Here is a 20,553-nt window from a genome sequence, read left to right as displayed (position 1 = left end):
GAGAGTTTCTAGCATATAGTATTCATTCAGTGAATATTTATTTAATGATTAATTAGCTAATCATCGGACTGCTGATTTGGTTAGTTTTCTTTATTGCATCATGGGCCTTTGTTATACGGCCTACTTCTCTGTACCATCAATCACTGTCGTCATTCTACAGTTACTCAGGATGACAATAGTGATTATGACTGAGTGGGATTTTCAAGGATGAATGAGGTGTCGAGTCACTTGACCACTTCTAGCTTTTAATTATTTACTAAAAAGAGAAAAATAGGGGGATATGGCAAAATGAATTTTCCATTTGGTTCTTTTGAGCTGTACAATTCTGAGTCTAAGCAATTCAGGATTCAAAAAACAATGGGTACTTAGTCGCTGAGAGGTGCTAAAGGACAGGGGAATGAGCACTACATTAGGAATAAGGGACTCTGACTGCAGTTTTAAAGGTTTAGCTGTGTGACATTTGTCTTTCTGTGGCACAGTAGCTACTCCTGTAAAATTAAAGAAAGGAACACCTTGCCAAAAGTATTAGTCAAGGTTCTCCAGAGACACAGAATCAATAAGACATATATGTATATATGTATATATACATATTTTATCCAATTTTTTATATAGAATTTATTATAAGGTATTGGCTTCTTGTGGTTACGGAGGCAGAGACTCTGCTGTCTGGAAACTGGAGACTAAGGAACACCTGTGATGTAGTTTGAAGGCCTGAGAACAGGAGAGCCCATAGTGTAGATGCCATCCTGAGTCTGAAGACCCAAGAAGCAGGGGCACTGAGGGCAAGAAGGGATCTTTGATTCAGCTCAGGCACTTGGGCAGGGAGAGAATTCAAGATCCTTGCACCTGTTTGTTCTATTCAGTCCCTTAGCAGACTGAATGATGCCCACCCACATCATCTGCCCGACTCAGGCCACTGATTCAAACGCTAATCTATTCCAGAAACACTCAGAGATATACCCCAAAATAATGTTTAACCAGCTACCTGGGCATCCCCTGGCCCCATCAAGTTGATACCTAAAATCAGTCATCACATCAAGACTGGAAACAGAATCCTGGGATTTATGTCCTTTTAAAAGTCCATTTCTATCCACTACCCATCCATGCCTTTCCTCTAGTACATATACAGTGATACTCAATGTGTGCAGCATCATGTTACGCCCTCAGTTAGGCATGAGAAATTGGAAGACATGTAAAATCAAGTACCTGACCCTGTGGAGGTTTGGTTCAGAGAAGGAATCATATAAGCAGATAGTTTAGAATTCAATATTTTAAGGAGGAGACAGACATATGGGTACCACTCTGAGATAAGTGCTATTAGGGAGGGTTTCCAAAGGAAATAAGAACTGAGCTGAGTCTTTATAAAAAAAAAATGAGGGAATGTTATTTGGGAAGGAAGACTGAGGACATTCTAACCTGTGTGTGTGATAGAGAGAGAGAGAGAGAGAGAGGAGGGGCAGGCAGAGGGAAGCAATAGAAACTGGAAGGTGTGTACACATGATCCATTGCTGCTGGATCATTAAGGGTAACTCGGGGAATGCTAGCAGCTGAAGCTAGAGAAGTAAGCTGAGGTCGTGTCATGGTAAGTCTTGGGTGGCTTGGGCTTTATCCTCTAGGTAAGTGGGAGACACTGAAGGCTTTTAAGCAAAAAAAGGAGGGTGGTCAGATTTATATTTTAGAAATGCCACTCTGGTAGCTGCGTGGTGTTTAGAATGGATAGAGTCAAGACGAGAGGTCAAATGGGAACCTCCCTATCAGCTTCACGTATCCTTCGGCATTGTTTCATTGTGTCCATATATACAGAGTCATATAATCTGAGATTTGAGGAGGAGCTTTAGAGATCATCTGTCCAAACCGAAATCAAAATTCAAATCTAGAATCCCCCTGCTGCCCAGTCCTAGCCACGTGGTTCCTACACACACACACACAGACACACACTCCACCATTGTTGTACTGCTCACAGACAGCCTTCTGAGCACGCAGGCACTGGCAATTGCCTGTGGTTTTATTTCCCCAGGTACCTCGTGTAACACAGCCACTGCCTGACAGATCTAATCACAGGCAGGGTCTCTTTCGCAGTCACCCCAGAGTAAAAGCTCAGCGTGTTCCCAAGGAAATGACTGAAACATACAAATCAATTGCCCTTTTCTTCTCTTCTTTTTTGACCCCATTTTGAATGCAAGTATGAGGTTTGATAACAGTACCAGGAGAGGAGGTGGATTTCGTATGTCCAGGGACTCATCAAAAGGAAAAAGACTGCACAAAGATAGAAGTACTCAGCCTTGCACCAACCTCGAAGATTGCCACAGGCGCTCCTGAGAATAACCAGGAACCCAATCAAACTCTCAAATGTCAGTGTCTGAGTGGGGGAAAACATCCAGCACGGTCCCCTCGCTGCCTCTGGATGGGGCTTCTCATCACCACACTGCTTCTTGCTGTTCCCTGCCCATGCTCCTAAGTATGCTCCTAAGTATGCTCCTAAGTACCAGCTTCAGGCCTGTGTTTATCATCACCCCTGCTCCTGGCCCTGACCTAAGAGACTCCTTATACCAATGCCACACATTTAACTTCTTCCCAGCCTAGCCCTGCCCACATTCCTCCTCATCTATTAAGTTTTACTTGGATGATCTCTTCTAAAATTTCCCTACCACTCCAAATAGGTCTTTCATATGATAATCATCTAACTTTATCTTACATTGTGACTACTTATATGCATGTCTCATTTCTTCTATGCTGAGAGCTTCTTGAGGGCAGGGTCAGACTTTACTTATTCCATAGTCTGGCCATGGGCTTGGCCCATCCAAAGCACTGGATTAAAGTTTGTTAATTAAGTAGGTGAAGTGGAACTGAACTCATTGATGTAAGTGACCTAATTTGGGGCCTTTAGGGATAAAATTTAATCATGAAAAGAACTTGAGGAAGACCTACTTGTTCCAAAAAGAAGCTAGTTAGACTATACTGGGGCTTTCTGTTTTCTTGCCAGGAAGCAAAATGTTATTCTGAGAGGGGTGGTCCCCAAAGCCAGTCACGTCTACATGCCAGATCAAACAGCATCATGCAGAGGCTGGGAGAAACGTGTGTTCTGAAGGTAGATATATCTGTTTGGAATCTTGAGTCCTATGTCAACAGCTACAGGACTATGGGAAATTTACCTCACGCTAACTACAAAGTAGGACTCGTTCCTACCTCAGGGGGACTATCCCAAGCAGCAGATGCTCCAAGTGCCTTCCACAGTGACTATCATGTTTCTGCCTTTTAACAAATGTTAATCTCCTTCTATTTTACTTTTCTTCTTCCCCTGCTGTCACACTTTGAATCTAATTTCTATTTCCTATGCAGATTTTATTAAAGAAAACATGCTATATTTCTATTTTCTGACTACCCGGTTTCGGGGAAATGGGCCCAGGTGGCTATGTTTGGATCTGGTGAACTCAGAGTCTGACCTCAGCTAAATGGAGTGGGAATTCTTTGCCATTTCAGTTCCTCTCAAACAGAAATTTGGAACTAAAACCTTGAAACACTGAATTAAATGATTACAAGTAGCTTAGACATCAAGTTATACAGAGTCAGGTTAGAGTCTCCTTTTGACCAAAGCCACTTATGACCTGAAGTGGTAAAGTTTTCTTCATATTCTCTATTCATATTCAGAGTCTGGACTCCATCTTTCATTATTTCTCACCTGGGAAACTGACTACATTGGTTGGATCCATATCTCAGTTTTTAGCCCACTCTGCTCCATTAGCTTCTCTGCAACAACAGCAAGTGGTCCTTCCAGAATCAAATCTTGTGAGGCCTCTGGTCTACACTCCTTCAGTAAATTCCTGTTTGCCTACAGCATTCTTTTCAAACTCTTCCAGAGAAATACTAACAAGTATAGAAGCAAGTAAATATAGCACGTAGCATGGGATCAGAGATGGGAGGGATAGAAGTGGCCCATCTCGACCTCAACTCTCTTGTAGCATACATTGTATTCATGTTGTATTCATGCCTGAGAACTAGGGGAAATAAGGTATATTTCCTAGTCCAAATGCAATGGAAGACTGATGTCTCACTCAAACTGTTAGGCAGAGAGTTAGTTGTTCCTTCCTTCCTCCACTTTTTTATTCTATGTAGACCATCTCTAACTTAGATGAGGTCCACTCACATTGGGGAGGGCAATGTGCTTTATTCACATTGATTCAAATGCCAATCTCATCTAAAAACATCTTCAAAGACACACCCATAAATAATGTTCAGTCCAATATCTGGGTACCCTGTGTCCCAGTCATGTTGACAAATAAAATTAACCATCACACAGGGAAACAGTGCTGCATATATTGTCCTTTGTGTTTCCTTCTCACTTGTGTGTGTGTGCGCGCGTGCGTGCACACACGCACACATGTGTATGGGGGTGTCTGGGGACATAGGGCAAAATATACAGTTACAACATTTATTAGAGTCCTTTGACAGGCCTGGTTTATAACATTGTCCTAAATAGGGCCAACTTTCACTTTCAATTAATAGGACCCACGTTCATTATGGATTTGGATGATAAAGTATATGGTCACTCTAGAGAAAATGACTGAGAGTGTTCTTCATTTTCCTATTACTGCTCTAACTTTCATGATATGTAAATGGACTAAGGGTCTCAAAAACAAATTCCCATAATTAATCCTCATCATTCAATTGCCAAGTACCACTCTGTTACAACAAAATTTTCTCATCTGTTCATACTGTTTTCATCTGTTTGAAATACCTCCAGAGAACCAGAATTGGTGGACCCCTTTTAATTACTGAGGAAGACAATGAAATCCTTCACTTTATACAAGTTCCTCTTCTTGATTATGTGTCTTTCCCTTCTATGACAAAAAGAGCTGTTCAGCTCTTCATTACAAAATCATGACTCCGTGATCTCTGGTTAAACAAATACACATTTTGCAGAGTAAGATGAGTTTTCTAAGCCACATCTCATTTCGTTTTAGCTTTATCTTAAAAGATGAATCTTCTCTCCACTCTATTATTAAATAAGATTGATCAGTATTCTGCCCCCATTGAACATACTGAAAAATACAATAAATTTATTTTTTTAAGATGCTGCATTTTCAGAGAATAATACAAAGGTGACGAATTCCTGAGCGCCCAGTAGTCTTGATCCTTTCCTCTCTGAGCACGGAAATCACAGATGTCTATGTGCATGTGCATATTATTTTATACATATACAAACATTTTTAAATTTATGGATCATTTTCAAAGTGTTTATATCATGTCACTACATTGCAAATAAACATTTTAATACCAGTGCTTTAAAAAAAAAACCAATACTTTCAATCTGAAAATAATACAGGAAAGACAAAACAACTACAGAGCTGGCATCAGTGTTTTAAGTGTTAGACTTTAAAGAATGAAATTAACTCCAGTTCTCAACTAACTGTTCAAGAATATATGTCTGAGCACATAAAAAAGCAGTGGGCAACAGTGTAATTCAGTAATACCACCTTATTTCAGCATGGCTGGCTCTTATGGACTTTAACTAGGCTCAGCTATACGCCCCCCTCCACCCCCATTACATGTATTTTGCTTTTCAAGATGATTTTTTGATATTGAACTCAAAAGAAGTATTAAGTATATTTTGTTTGCTTGACTTCTCATCATGTTGATCTAAACCTAAATTGCTCTCTTGAGTTCAAAAAGTTCAGACAATTGTCCTCCAATATTTACAGGAATAAAAAAATTAATGCATATGTATTTATGCATTTATATTTAAAAGTCTTCTTACATAAAAGACACCAAAGTTTAAGCCCCTGAAAGCAAATGATTACACAAGGTACACATTTTAAGAAACATGTAAGCACTTTTATGTTTCATTATTTACATGTAAGCATGTAAACTTTTGTGTTTCATTATTATCTTTTATTAATTTTTTTTTTTTTTTTAAAGAAAGAGTGTGAGGGGCAGAAGGAGAGGGAGAGAAAGAATTTTAAGCAGGCTCCATGCCCATCAGGGAGCCTGATACCGGGCTTGATCTTAGAACACTGAGGTCATATGACCTGAGCTGAAATCAAGTCGGGATGCTTAACCAGCTGAGCCACCCAGGCTCAAACTTTTAAAGCTAGTTTCTGAAATAAACTGTTTTGTCACTATATTATGGTTGGTTAGTGCTACTATTTTTCTCCTGTGAAGTGCATAGTGAGGCAATGTCATGGCTTTCTTGGTGGTCAGTGACTTCAGGTGATGTCTAAATTCTGCTATTTTGCAGAGTGTTTTGCCATTTTCAAGTTAATGCTTGAAACTTCCTCTTCTTAATCACTGATAAATACTCTCAAACCCAAGATCATTGTTCTTTAAAATAAATGAAAAAAATAAGCCCAAAATCTCTCTGTCTCTCTTTCACACATGCACACAAAAACAAGAATTTTCTATACTTTTATAGTTATCAGGAAACTCACTGGTACGAAAGAGAATTAAACATATTCTGTCTTGTAAACCCTATATAATAAGCAAAACATTTCAGAAGTAGGATCAAGTAGCTGCCTATTGTTGTTTTTGTGTGGTACATCATCAAAATATTTTTCAGAGTACAAACTGATGACATTTTTTTCTGTGAATTTATACTTCCAAAATGATGGATGATGGCTTATCAGGTCCCTGGACCTCTCATCATGTTATCTGTACCTAGTTTGGAAAATGAGAACTCGGTATGGTATACAAAATCCCTGCTCTCACTTTCACACCCTGTTAATTCTGGGCTTCCTACCTTGCTTTCTGGCTCCAGCCATCTGAGATTTTGTCACTGTAGTGGAGGACATGGAGGCAATGGGCTGAGAGCATGGTCTGCAAAGCTGGACTGACTGGGGGAGAATATAAGGTTCTCACGGCCCTGGACAAACTACTAAACATCACTGAGAGTGGTTTCTTTGGCTATAAAGTGACACTAATAATTATTATATAGCTCATGGGGTTACTGTGAGGATTAAATGAATGAGTACGTAGTAGGAACTTAGAATGGCATCTATTTAAAAAAAAAAAAAAAACTATCTAAGGGTCAGATACTTCTCTTTCAAACCACTGTGCTTGGCTGGGACCTCTTCTGGGGCTATCATGTGGCATCTGGCCCCAAAGAAAGACTTCTCACACCTCTGACGACCAAGCCAACTGGACCAGTGACCCCTGGTTTTCCCCATCACTTTGAGTTGCAACGGTCAGTTGACTTACTTGCTTCCCCCAACAGATCAACTAAGGACAATGCAATATCAAACTGAGTCTTACTCCCTCTTGCCTTTCCAGTGTAGATCCCTGACATATGCATGTTTCACTGACTCAGCAAAAGATAGTTGAGTTAATGTATCTTAAGGAATGTATCAAAGGAAGCCACAAAGGAAAATGGGATTCCATTTGGATTATACTGGATGAAACATGAATTTTCAAGGATACTTTTTTGGGGTGGAAGGGTTACAAAAGGTGGCAAATGGATACATCCTTTGGGAGATTTATTCTCTCTTCCCTGAGTTACAGGCCTTGGACACACTGAATTTACCCATATCTATGCAGTGTCTCTTGGAGGATGGCTCACATCTGTCTCTATGATTTTGTTGTCCTTCCTGGGTTTGGGCTATGGACTCCACTTCACCTCGCCCCCCTCATGGCAGTGCCAAGACTCCCTGAGGTCTGATGTCTCCTACTAATAGAAGGGCTGTTGGATTCTAATTCCTTTGGGCTGAGGAGGTACTGTGGTATTTTGGACCTCCAGATAGAAAGGAAGGGGCCTCTGAGAGCCGATTAAATTAGATTATAGCCTGCCTGGGATTATAAACCACCTGCTGCTATGTGAGGCCCCACCCAAGAAGTTTGGGTCGGGAAGGGATAGGATTAGAGGCACTGCTGGGCAAGACAGGCTTCTGCTCTAACTAAAAATGTAGCAGCAGGCAATCCCCCCAACCTTCCCCAGAGTGCTGCCCATCTTGAGCCTGAGGTCTTACATGAGCAGGTATTTCTGAGCAGCTCGGCTGTAGCTAGAGGGCCCAGGGAGAGGAGCTTGGAGCCTTCCCTGAGAGGAGACAGGGCCACATGTTGGACCTATCCAGGATCTGGAGGTTTGCTCTGAGACTGTGACACACAAAGGAGTCTTCAAGGGGAATGCCTTGCCTGATAGCTCCTCTTTCCCAGAGACGGAGGGGTCCCAGCTATTGTACTTGAGACGAACTCTCTTCTTGAAAAGGCAGTTGATGTTCTTTCTGGGAACTGGATCCAAGCCTAGGCTTTCGTGGCCCTGTTTTGTGCTTCTTTACTCAGGGACATGGTACCCAAGTGATTCCCTTTTTATCTTGGGATCTTGGGAGAACGCAGAATTGCTAGTGGGGAACGATGGGTAGTTTAGTATCCTTTTGTTCATTAAGCTCACCTTCCAGTAGGGCAGGGGCAACCACCATATGAGCCAGAGCATGTGGAGAGTGGGGACAGGCTGACAGACATTCTATCAGCCAAGCCTATTCTTAGACTCTGTGGCAAGGAGGTCACCTGTTCTTTCTCCCGGGAAGGTCTCTACTTTCTTGAGCCTGAGAATAATTGGGAGCATTTCCTCTGGCCACCTTCTGAAAAGGGTACCCCAAAATGGATTTCTTCCTCCTTCTCCAAATAGATGGGAGAGAGCATGGCTGTGCCACAAATGATCAAGCAGCTTTTGCAAGTGTTATGAGAGTATGTGAAAGCTCTTGCTCTTGGTAGCAGAAGCCCTGAGCTACCATGCTACTTTGCTTTCAGCATCCTCTATATCAGGTGTTCTGTGAACCAGATGTCAGAGCTGAATAGATGGGAAGTTTCTACGAAACAGCTGACGACCGTCCCCGGGTAACACAACCTCTATCACTGTAAAGAAGACCTCTTGAAACTTATACTTGATGTTTTAACAGGTCAGGCTTGATTGCCGACCTGCTCTGATACAGATGTTTCAGACTCAGCAAGTCTATTCACAAAAAATCAGGGCCTAGCTCAGAGCCAGCACACACTCAGAAATCACAAAATGTTGGTAAACTGAACTGAATTTGGACTTTCTCCACTGTTGGAACTCTGGGAATTTGAATATAACAGGCACATGAGAATGACTTAAGAGGCTCTGCAATGCTCCAAGAGGTATCTGCACACACCCTACCTCAGGCCTGAGTTGGTGAATGCACTGATTGAACTTTTATACTTTTAATTTGCCTTGGCACTGAATTAAGAGCCAATTTATGTCTCAATCTTGCTGTGTAACTTTAAATAATTCACTTACTCTTTCTGAGCTTCACTGAGTTATTGTGTGGCTCAAATGAGATAATGTATGTAAAATCCCTTTGCAAATGGTAAACTACCATAAAAGCAAAACACAGGAACTATTATTGTTAGTAAAGTAATTAACATGTGATGGATGTATGGAGGAAGGTAATTTCCATTAGAAACCAGAGGTAGAAAAACACCAAATCCCCATATGTTCTGGTCAACTTGAATCAAATGGCAATTTACATCTACACTGGTAAGTAACTTAGAGTATAATGTTGAAATATCTTTCTATAATTTTAAAAAATAAACATAAATGTGATATGGTACCATAGGCAGTAGAATGAACACAGGACGGTAAAGCCTCTGCCTTCAGCTCAAGTCATGATCCCAGGATGAGATGGAGCCCTGAATGGGGCTCTTTGCTCAGTAGGGAGCCTGCTTCCCTTCCTCTCTCTCTGCCTGCCTCTCTGCCTGCTTGTGATCTCTCTCTGTCAAATAAATAATAAATAAAATCTTTAAAAAGAAAAAAAAGAATGAGCAGAGGACCTGCTTGCATGAAACCCAGCCAAGTCACAAGAGAACTAGAAAGCCATCCTACAGCTTCAATTCTCTATTGCTCTCTCTGGAACTACATGGTGTCTTGTTTCCTCTTCTCCCTGCTTCTCTGTTGCACTCCCCCTTTAGTAGACAGGCTTTCACTCCCAGATTTTTGGGATTTATTACCTATAACCTTTACTTTACATGTCCTATGGCATTAAATCTGGAATTATTTCTACATTACCATTTCTTAGCCCTGTCTGAATCTCCTTGGGAGAAACATCTCCTTGGGAGAAACATCTTGATCCAAAGAACCTAGGTCAGATGAATACCAATCCAAAAGACTGTGGCTGTGAGTGAGAGGTCATTTGATAACTAGAGCTGTGTCTTCTAAGCTATGGGCAGGATAATACCTTTAAGAAAAGGATGAGGGGAGCTGGAAGGAAATAGATCACCAATGGTGATGCCACTGGGTTTTCAATTCCTATTGCCTAAATCACTAAGTCCATCATCATTTATTCCCCGCTGTGAGTTCCTTAGGACAGAAGCCATGGCTTGTTCTATTCTGTAATCACCAGAACCATGCAGGACACACTATAGATACTCAATGAAGCCTTGTTGGTTGACATAAACTGTTATCCTTTACATACAAAGAGTAGTTCACAGTATACATATCACATTTTTACATATCAATCCATCTGGTCACACTATAATCCTGCATTATTACTACCCTTGCTTTATAAATGAGAAACAAGCAAGGTTCTAGAATAGGAAGTGGTGAGGGACGCCTGGATGGCTCAGTTGGTTAAGCAGCTGCCTTTGGCTCAGGTCATGATCCCAGCATCCTGGGATCGAGTCCCACATCAGGCTCCTTGCTCGGCAGGGAGCCTGCTTCTCCCTCTGACTCTGCCTGCCTCTCTTGTCTGCCTGTGCTTGCTCGCTCTCTCTCTCTATCACTGACAAATAAATAAATAAAAAATCTTAATAGAATAGGAAGTGGCAAAGCCTGAATCTAATTTTAGACAAGTGGTGCCCTCAGTGACTCTAAAAGATCTAAATGGAGAAGTCCAAGAGGTATTTAGATCTACACTTAGAGAGAGGAGAGGATATTTCCTATTTGGGTATCATACGTATATAGATTAGATCTGCATTGAGATGATTGCAGTGGATGACATGTCCAGGGATCTGTGTGTAGAGTGAGAATAGGAGACAGCCCAGAACAGATGCCTGAGAAACATTAACATTTAATCATGAGCAGAGAAAGAGAGTCCATACCAGACCCAAGAAATAGGAGAAATACCAGGATAGATGGTGTGTTACAAAAGCCATGGGAAGAGGCTTCTTGAAAAGGGAATGATCAACAAGGTCAAATGCTTTTGAGAGGTCAAGTGAGATAAGAACTGCAAGCCACCCTTGGCAATTGCACCAGGAAGGTCATCAGTGACTTTGACCAGCAATGTCAGGGTCATGGCAGGAATAGAAGCTAAACTTAGTGGATGGAAACGTAGAGACAGAGGAACAGTATATTCAGCCAACTATCATGAGCTCTGTGAATTATGTAAGACTGATGATTCACAGACCTGTACCCCTGAAGCAAATAATACATAATAAGTTAGTAAAATTAAAAAATAACACATAGATCAATGGAACAGAATAGAGAGCCCAGAAATAGACCCTCAACTCTATGCTCAACTAATCTTCGACAAAGCAGGAAGGAATGTCCAATGGAAAAAAGATAGCCTCTTCAACAAATGGTGTTGGGAAAATTGGACAGCCACATGCAGAAAAATGAAATTGGACCATTTCCTTACACCACACACAAAAATAGACTCAAAATGGATGAAGGACCTCAATGTGAGAAAGGAATCCATCAAAATCCTTGAGGAGAACACAGGTAGCAACTTCTTCAACTTCAGCCGCAGCAGCGTCTTCCTAGGAACATCGCCAAAGGCAAGGGAAGCAAGGGCAAAAAATGAACTATTGGGATTTCATCAAGATCAAAAGCTTTTGCACAGCAAAGGAACCAGTTAACAAAACCAAAAGACAACTGACAGAATGAGAGAAAATATTTGCAAATGACATATCTGATAAAGGGCGAGTATCCAAAATCTATAAAGGGCTCAGCAAGCTCAATAGCCAAAGAACAAATAATCCAATCAAGAAATGGGCAGAAGACATGAACAGACATTTCTGCAAAGAAGACATCCAGATGGCCAACAGACACATGAAAAATGCTCCACATCACTCTGCATCAGGGAAATACAAATCAAGACCACAATGAGATACCACCTCACACCAGTCAGAATGACTAAAATTAACAAGTCAGGAAATGACAGATGCTGGTGAGGATGCAGAGAAAGGGGAACCCTCCTACACTGTTGGTGGGAATGCAAGCTGGTGCAGCCACTCTGGAAAACAGCATGGAGGTTCCTCAAAAAGCTGAAAATAGAGCTACCCTATGACCCAGCAATTGCTGGGTATTTACCCTAAAGATACAAATGTAGTGATCCGAAGGGGCGCGTGCACCCAAATGTATATAACAGCAATGTCCACAATAGCCAAACTATGAAAAGAACCTAGATGTCCATCAGCAGATGAATGGATAAAGAAGATGTGGTATACATATACAATGGAATACTATGCAGCCATCAAAAGAAATGAAATCTTGCCATTTGCGATGACATGGATGGAACTAGAGGGTATTATGCTTAGCAAAATTAAGTCAATCGGAGAAAGACAACTATCATATGGTCTCCCTGATATGAGGAAGTGGAGATGCAATGTAGAGGGTTTGAGGGGTAGGAAAAGAATAAATAAAAGAAGATGGGATCGAGAGGGAGACAAACCATAAGTGACTCTTAATCTCACAAAACAAACTGAGGGTTGCTGGGGGAAGGGGGAAGGGAGAAGGTGGTGGGATTATGGACATTGGGGAGAGTATGTGCTATGGTGAGGGCTGTGAAATGTATAAACCTGGCAATTCATAGACCTGTACCCCTGGGGATAAAAATACATTATATGTTTATAAAAAATTTTTAAAAATAAAAAAATAAAATAAAAAGAAGTTGATTGTGAAGGGAGAGGGGAGAGATACAACTCCAGATAGGGATTGAATATTTTTAAAAAGATTTTATTTATTTATTTGAGAGAGAGAGAGAGACAGAGTGAGAAAGCATGAGAGGGTAGGTCAGAGGAAGAAGCCGATTCCCCATGGAGCTGGGAGCCTGACGTGGGACTTGATACCAGGACTCCAGGATCATGACCTGGGCAGAAGGCAGCCCCTTAACCAGTTGAGCCACCCAAGCTCCCTTGAATATATTTCTTTTAAAGAAATTTGAACCCACTTAAATTCTGAAGGAGCCAGAAGATCGAAGAAATATGAAAATGTATAGGAGAGGGCACAGTGGCAGAACCAGGCCGTGGGGAGCAGAAGGGAAGAAGAGCAGGTTCTGGTGGAATACCGCAGTAAGTTTAACAGAAGGGAAGAAAGGAATGATGGACATACCGTTTGCTGGGCTGGTCCAGGCGCTAAGGAATGTTTGCCTTTTCTCTCTATAAACAAGAAGAACAGAAGAGTTTAATGAGTTCAGAAGAGTAAGAGTTGGTACAGAGTTGATAGAGTATCCCATACTTGGTTTTGGCTCAGGTCGTGATCTCAGGGTTGTGCTCTCAGGGTCATGAGATCAAGCCCCACATTAGGCTCCCTGTTCAGTACAGAGTCTGCTTGAGATTCCCTCTCCCTCTGCCCCTCCTGCTCATGCTCTAAAATAAATACATAAATCTTTAAAAAAAAAATTAAGAGTAAGGGAGGTGGTGGCTCAGGAGAGTAGAGATGATTTAGTTCTGTTTATTGAAAGTGCCCCGATACCACTGCCATCTTGTTGCCCTATTCCCACTTGTCCTTTACTTTGCTAATTCATTTATTCATTCACTCATCTATTTACTTAATTACTGAATGAATAGCTAGCTGTATGGCAGACCATGAGAAATGCACTGCAAGTATGGAGTTGAAAAACACGTTGGGCATTGGGTAGGCACAGGATGACTGATTACAGCTGCAGAGGAAAGTAAACTTTACTTGACCCATAATGGGACAGGCCCAGTTACCTAGGCCTCTAGAATCTGCACATTAACAAAGTAGGCCATATATCTGTATCCTGATTAATCTGATTATGAGACATAAACACATTTCATGATCCATAGGATAACGATCTTCCTTTCTCTACCCCCACAGAACCCAAACCTCTGCCTTTAAACATATGGTTCTATTTGAGTTTCTGGCACAACTCCCTGTGACTTCCCCTGGAAGGGACTCTAATTGTCCCCTAATATCCATCTCACTTTCCTCCACAGTAAGGGAATTTAGCTAGGTCAATGGCTCTGCCAGCTAAAGAATATGTTGCCTAGTCCCCTTCATGATTAGGCAGGGCCAGACAGTTCTTGACCAGTGGAATATGAAGGAAAGTGACATACATCCTTTGTAGGCTAGTCCCTAGAGGGAAAGGACATGCCGTGCCTTCCCCATTTTTCCATTTTGCTTACTGAGATGAGGATAAAGTGGCTGTTTGCCACTTTGGATGCTGCAGAAGAGGGATAGTGGAGCAATACCATAGAAAGAACTGGGCTAACTTGTTGAGCTCTTCACTGACTTCACAGGACTTAGAAAGAGCTGAACCTCCATGTGGGATCTGCCATGGCCTCAGCTGAGGGGGTGTGGAGAGTGGCTGGGAGTCCATGATGCAAACCTATGTGGCACAACAGTGGTCACGAGTCTATTAACCTAGCCTGAGTGAGGTTGGAGGGAGAGGTAATTGCACTACGTGCCTTCACACTCGGAATCCCATTTAGTCCTCACGCCAACCTTCTGGAAGGTGCATTTTATGAACTGTGAACCTAGAGAAGGTAAACTAAGGTGACCAAATGCGTAGCTGTTGAGCAGCATGCTGGGGTAATGCATTTCTCCAGAGCATGTGGCTCTGTTCTTTCCCTCTCACAGTAAGGCCTCTTCCTGCTCCTGTGAGGGCCCCAAGCTGCAAGGAGCTCACTTTCATCAGCCCTGTGGCTTAGCAGGAGTGAGAACTCAGTCTTCTCTTCCAGACCACAACATCCTGTGGCCATGTGTCCATCACGCACCGACGCCTTTGAGCCCCTGCTTGTACAGTGTTGATAGGGCCGAGGGGAGGGGGAGAGAACAGAAACACCCCGGGGCCAAGTACCCTTTACAGTGGAGCCAGGTGCTATAAATTTCTCCAAATGCATGGCCCTTCTCCACACGTGCACATCTGGAATGCCGTATAACCCCTTGCCTCTCCAACCCCCTCTGCAATGATGACTTCCTGGAGCATTTTAATGACTCGCCATTATAAATAATATACTCTACCCTTTCTTGTTAAAAAAAAAAAAAAACACAGGAGTTTCTGCAAAACCAGCAAATTACTTCAAATCATAATTTCACCGAAAATACTGAAAAAAAAAGACCCTCAAACCCTGAGGTAGGAAAGGTTCAGGAGATTTATATCTTTCCTTGAACACACAGATTTATAACAGTGGATAATGTACATTCATTTCATCCATATTTATACCTGAATTGATGCAGAGTCTGGTACCCATTACTTTAATCTATGTAACTTGATCATCAGAAATCTGAACCATAATTTTAACACGTATTACAAAGAGTTTCTTTGGGGCTTAAAGGAAAATGACGACAGAGAAGAAAAGCCATTAAGAGCCAGCTGCAGTCACTTACTTGAGCTGCACTTCCTTCTGCGATACGTGTGGATCCCCCTCCCCATTTCCCATCCCTTAGCTTCCTGGTCAGGCATTCACACCCAGGTTGAGCCCCCAGCACTCACTGTGCCCTGACCTAAGGGGAGAAGGGGAGAGAGAGAGAGGCGATGGGCAGGGCAATTTGGAGGAAATTCATGTAAATAAATCTCTGCTATCATGGCCATCCTAGAGCTCACACGGAGGCAGTGGTAATGGGCCGGCAGTAGCCTTAGTCACTTAGGAGAAGTGAAAAAATGCAGGGTCTGATCAAAGCTTCCCTCTGACAGACAGTGGAAATTAAACCCAGATACTGGTTCTCAAACAGCATTGCTGGCACTCAGCACATGGTTCCTGTCCAACTTCTGAGCACCAAACATTGGCCCAGCTTAAAATTCCAAATGCCTGCCCTGGACTAAAGCCAAGTAGTAGATTTTTGAAAGACCTGGGCCCCCAGGATTCTACTGGGCATAAGATGAGGAAACAGGACCCTGGAATCTTACTAGGGCAGCTGGGTGTCAGAGAACTTGCTTGGGGACCATTCCCGGGATTTCCTAAATTCAGGTCAGCACCCCGAGGGCAGATCTTGTCGTCTGCTTTGTTCACTGGTGTGGTCCTTTGTGGAATCAAAGGGCTTCATTGCCAACCACTCCACAGCTCCAGACTTTAGTGTGAGTAGATTCTGTACAATGGCAAAGGATGAAAGTGATGAGATTTTGTGAAATTAGGTCATGGTTAAAAGGGAGTAATAAGCAATTAAACCTATTGCTTTCCATTCTTCTGCCTTCCAAACTCTCTTTCTTTATTATATATATAGGTCATAATAATGGTTCGTATTTTAAAAGCACTTCAAGATTCTAAAGCATGAGGTCATTCAAAGCTCAGAGCAAGGCTGTGACAGAATTCTAACTACCATTCCCATTTCACAGATGAGGCAGTTGAGAGGCAATTTCCATTACCTGCCTTGTGCTACTGGCTAGTAGCAGGAAGCACTAGACTTTGAGCACTGCCATCTTTTGATTCCTGATCCCACGCTTGTTCTTATACACCACACCAGCGTGGTGTGTTCCTGGCAAGGGTAAAGGGCGGAGTGAGTGAGGAGGACATTTGAAGAGTGGCCAGAGACAGCGGATCTGGCCCTAGTCAGAACCCAGGACGAGACTGCCAACACACCAATCACTGCGGCTGCTAAGTGCATTTCTCTAGAGCTTCCTGAGGGTGGTTTTAGATTTGACTATGCCTCAAGGGAACAAATTCCAGCTGTCTGATCTTTGAAGTCAGATAGGACAATAATCTGGCTTCATATTTCACTGGTGTGAACTGATTTTTTAAAAAGAAAACCTACCTCTGAAGAGGGGATTAGTAGAACTTTTGCTTTATTGGTATTGTTTCCATTTTTTTTTTTTACTGTAAGACTGTCTCTCTAATGTATGCACATATGTACATACATACAAACAAATACATACATATGTATGAATTATATATATAATTATAAATGAGTCTTTAAAAATTATAACCAGAACAAACAATTACTGTCTTTTAGTAGGAGAAGGCTTCTAACTATAATCTGTCCCCTAGACAACTGGGCTTCTTGAGAGAACCCCAGGAAGTGGGGGAGGGACACCAAGTTTTCCTATACCATGTTGCAGGCGCTGTTCGAGCCATGCAGGGAAGGTTCATAATAGCCAGCCCTGCCATATCTAGATTATCACTCCTGTTTGTTAAAAAGGACACTCGGGGTCAGAGAATTTGTGTCTTGGCTGAAGTTGCACATACAGTAAGCAAATGCAAATGTGCTGGGATTTAAGCCCAGGCCAAGAGTGTGTGTCCCGTTCAATCTATCTTCACCATTAACACATTTCTACCAGTTGCACCTGGAAAACAGGAAAAGTCTGAATCTTAAATCACTTCGAAAAAGAAAATTATTTTAGCTACGACCCTCAGATAGCCTCTTTAAAAAGTTTTCTCTTTTCTCCATAGCCAGGTGTGAGCATTTCTTCCTTCGAATCTCACATCATTATATTCTTTCAAATTTATGGATTTACAGAAATTAATGGAAAACTTCCCCGCACATTTGATAGGGGCACTAATCCTGTGGATCAGCACCGTGGATACTGCTATGACTCCATCGACACTCAGCAGATGAACTGAGAAAGAACTTTCTCGAGAAAGACCACTGATGTAGCCACGATCAAACTGTGAGCCCAAGCTGACCCACACCCGGGTCAGTTTCATGGCCCCAAATCCAGACCACTGTTTGTGGTTTCAAGAACCATTATACAATGTGGTTCCATTTCTCTTAATTATTTTTATGTGAATCCAATGGAACTAATGAAACAGCAAACTTTTTTTTTTTTTTTTTGAAACAGCAAGCTTTTATTGTACATTTGCTGTATGCCCAGAACTGAGCTGGGGAATCAGACGACAGAACTCTGAGACACAACTCCTGTCTTCCAGGGATTAACAACATATCTGAGGTGTAACTGAAGTCACAGGTAGCCTGGGCTACTGTACTTTTAAATGTCCCTGAAGCCAACCAGGTTCCCTACGTCTCCACATCTCCAAGGGTTTGGCTCAGGGTCGACTATTCAGCGGACCAGAGCTCCTGCACACAGCTGTGCCCATCTCCCCCACACCTGCTGGGCACCTGGACAATGATGGCCGTCTGGCCAAAGCCCTCCAGCACCTCCCTGATTGCACACCCAGCCACTCACTCTCTTCTCTTCTCACACCCAGTGACTTTCCAGTTTATTCTTCCACTTCATTCATTGGTTTTCATTTATTAAGTCATGATTACAGGTCAGGCATAATGCTGGATACCTTATACTTGCTCTCTCCAAGCCCCACAGGACAATTGTAGTCCCTTTATTACTAACATGGAAACGAAGGCTCAAGGCTAGGTTAAGAAAATTGCCAGAGATCACCACAGGCAACCTGAGCCTGACAGCTAATCGGGAAGTGCAAACAAATCCCACATAAGGGGGAAGACTGGTTCCATGTTTTTGTTTTGTTTGAGACAAAGAGAGAGAATGTGTGCGACCTTGGTGGGAGGAAGAGAGAGAGAGAGAGAGAGAGGGAGAGAGAGAATCCCAAGCAGCCTAGCAGGCTCCACAACAAGGGGCTTGATCTCATGACCCTCAGATCATGACCGGAACGAAAATCACAAGTCAGATACTTCACCGACTGAGCTACCCAGGTGCCCCTGGTCACATTATTAATACTAAAAAAAAAAAAAAAAAAAAACTTTCATAAAATAGTGTTGCTTTTCCCAAGATGTCAGTGATCTGACATACATTTAAAAATGGCTCCCATATTAGAACATACTTTGAGATTCATGGGCCCAGAAAATAGTAAAATAGGAATATAATCATGTTTTGATGTTATCAGAGAATGATTTTTTTAATCTCTTCAGTAGCTCTCAATTACTTATACTACAAAAACTTTCATTACATGCATTTATGATGTGCTAGATTCTTCATGTATAAACCTCACTTTAAAAAAAAATAAAACCTCACTTAACATTAGCTTTCCATTTTACAGAAGGGCTGGTTTGTGTATATAATTTATATATCTATAAATACAAATATATAAATATGTGTACCTGTTCATTTAGTGTGTAGGTGAAAGAAATTATCTGAGCTCAATCTTAAAATGAAAAAAAAAAAAAATGGGATCTGAACACAGCTTTCTTGATTCCAAACACTGGTGGGGATCTATCCACTAGATCACTGCCTCTCCATTTCACTTACACAGTGAAATCACTGGGAGTTTATAAAATTGACTTTCGGGATCCCACTCCCAGAGATTCTGAGATGATTAGTCTGGGGTAGGACCCAAGCACAAGGACTTGTAAAAGCTCCCCAGATGATTCTAATGTACCCCTGAGTTGAGAACCACAACTCCAGCCATCACTCCATATGTCCATTTCTTACTGCTGCTGGGGCAATTTCCACAAATGGCAGTGGTTTGAAACAGGATACATTCATTATATTGGTTTCTACAGTTCAGAAGTTCCACCTAAGTCATATTGAGCTAAAATCAAGGTGTCAGCAGGGCTGGGGTTCCCTCTGGACACTCAGGAGAATCCGCTTCTTGCCCTTTCCTGCTTGTAGAGGCTGCCCACACTCCTTAGCCAGTGGCACTCTCCCTCCATCTTCAAAACCAGCAACGCAGGTCAAGTCCTCCTCACACACCATCACTTGGTGTGTCACTTGGACCTCTTCCGCCTCCCTTTCCCCCTGGAAGGACCCTTGTGATGACGCTGGACCCACCCAGGTTATCCACAATAATCCTTTTTTTTTTTTTTTTTTTTTTAAGATTTTGTTTATTCACTAGACAGAAATCACAAGTAGGCAGAGAGGCAGGCAGAGAGAGAGGAGGAAGCAGGCTCCCTGCCGAGCAGAGAGCCCGACGTGGGGCTTGATCCCAGGACCCTGGGATCACGACCCGAGCTGAAGGCAGAGGCCTCAACCCTCTGAGCCACCCAGGTGCCCCTAATCCTCCCTACTTTAAAAACAGATGAGGAACCACCTTTGGCGCATCTGACACCTAATTCCTCTTTGCCATGCAAAGTTAACATAATCACAGTTTTTGGGATTATAAAATGGACATCTTTCAGGGCCAAAATTCTGTCTGCTACCACTGACAAGCAATTTTAAATTAAAAAAATCAGGGCTTCCCTTCTACCGCAGCTGCTTACGGTGGGGAAAGCCAGTGAGTAGTGTGTTCTTGCACAGAACTCAAGTCACAGCTGCTGGGTATATGAAAACATTTCCTTCTGTTCCCCTCACTCTTCTTTCCCACTAGTAAGAAGAGCAGTGAGAGCCTGTCATTCTCTGGGCTTCCCACAGCTGCTGTCACACCACTTGAAAACAGAGCCCAGGTGACCAGCATTCCCAATCCGTCCCGGGACGACGCAACGTGTAAGCTGCCATATGCTCCAGCGGGTTCCGCCTGACGCGGAGCAGGTATGTGGCATCCCGGCCAAGCATGTGGAGGGTGGCGGATTCACAGAGGGGAGGT

General features: G+C 42.4%; 1 long non-coding RNA gene across 1 annotated transcript in view; it reads right to left on the bottom strand.

The window, feature by feature from the left end:
- Positions 1–20,553, bottom strand: part of LOC123392476 — a 706,642-nt gene that overhangs the window by 261,987 nt on the left and 424,102 nt on the right. Inside the window, exon 6 of the long non-coding RNA XR_006607196.1 lies at positions 13,274–13,320. This is a non-coding gene — a long non-coding RNA (uncharacterized LOC123392476). The remainder of the gene's footprint in view (positions 1–13,273; positions 13,321–20,553) is intronic.

This window comes from Mustela putorius, unplaced genomic scaffold, assembly GCF_011764305.1.
Source record: "Mustela putorius furo isolate JIRA1106 unplaced genomic scaffold, ASM1176430v1.1 tig00000580_pilon_pilon_pilon, whole genome shotgun sequence".
NCBI classification, from domain to species: domain Eukaryota; kingdom Metazoa; phylum Chordata; class Mammalia; order Carnivora; family Mustelidae; genus Mustela; species Mustela putorius.
This window is presented reverse-complemented; position numbering and strand designations above follow the sequence as displayed.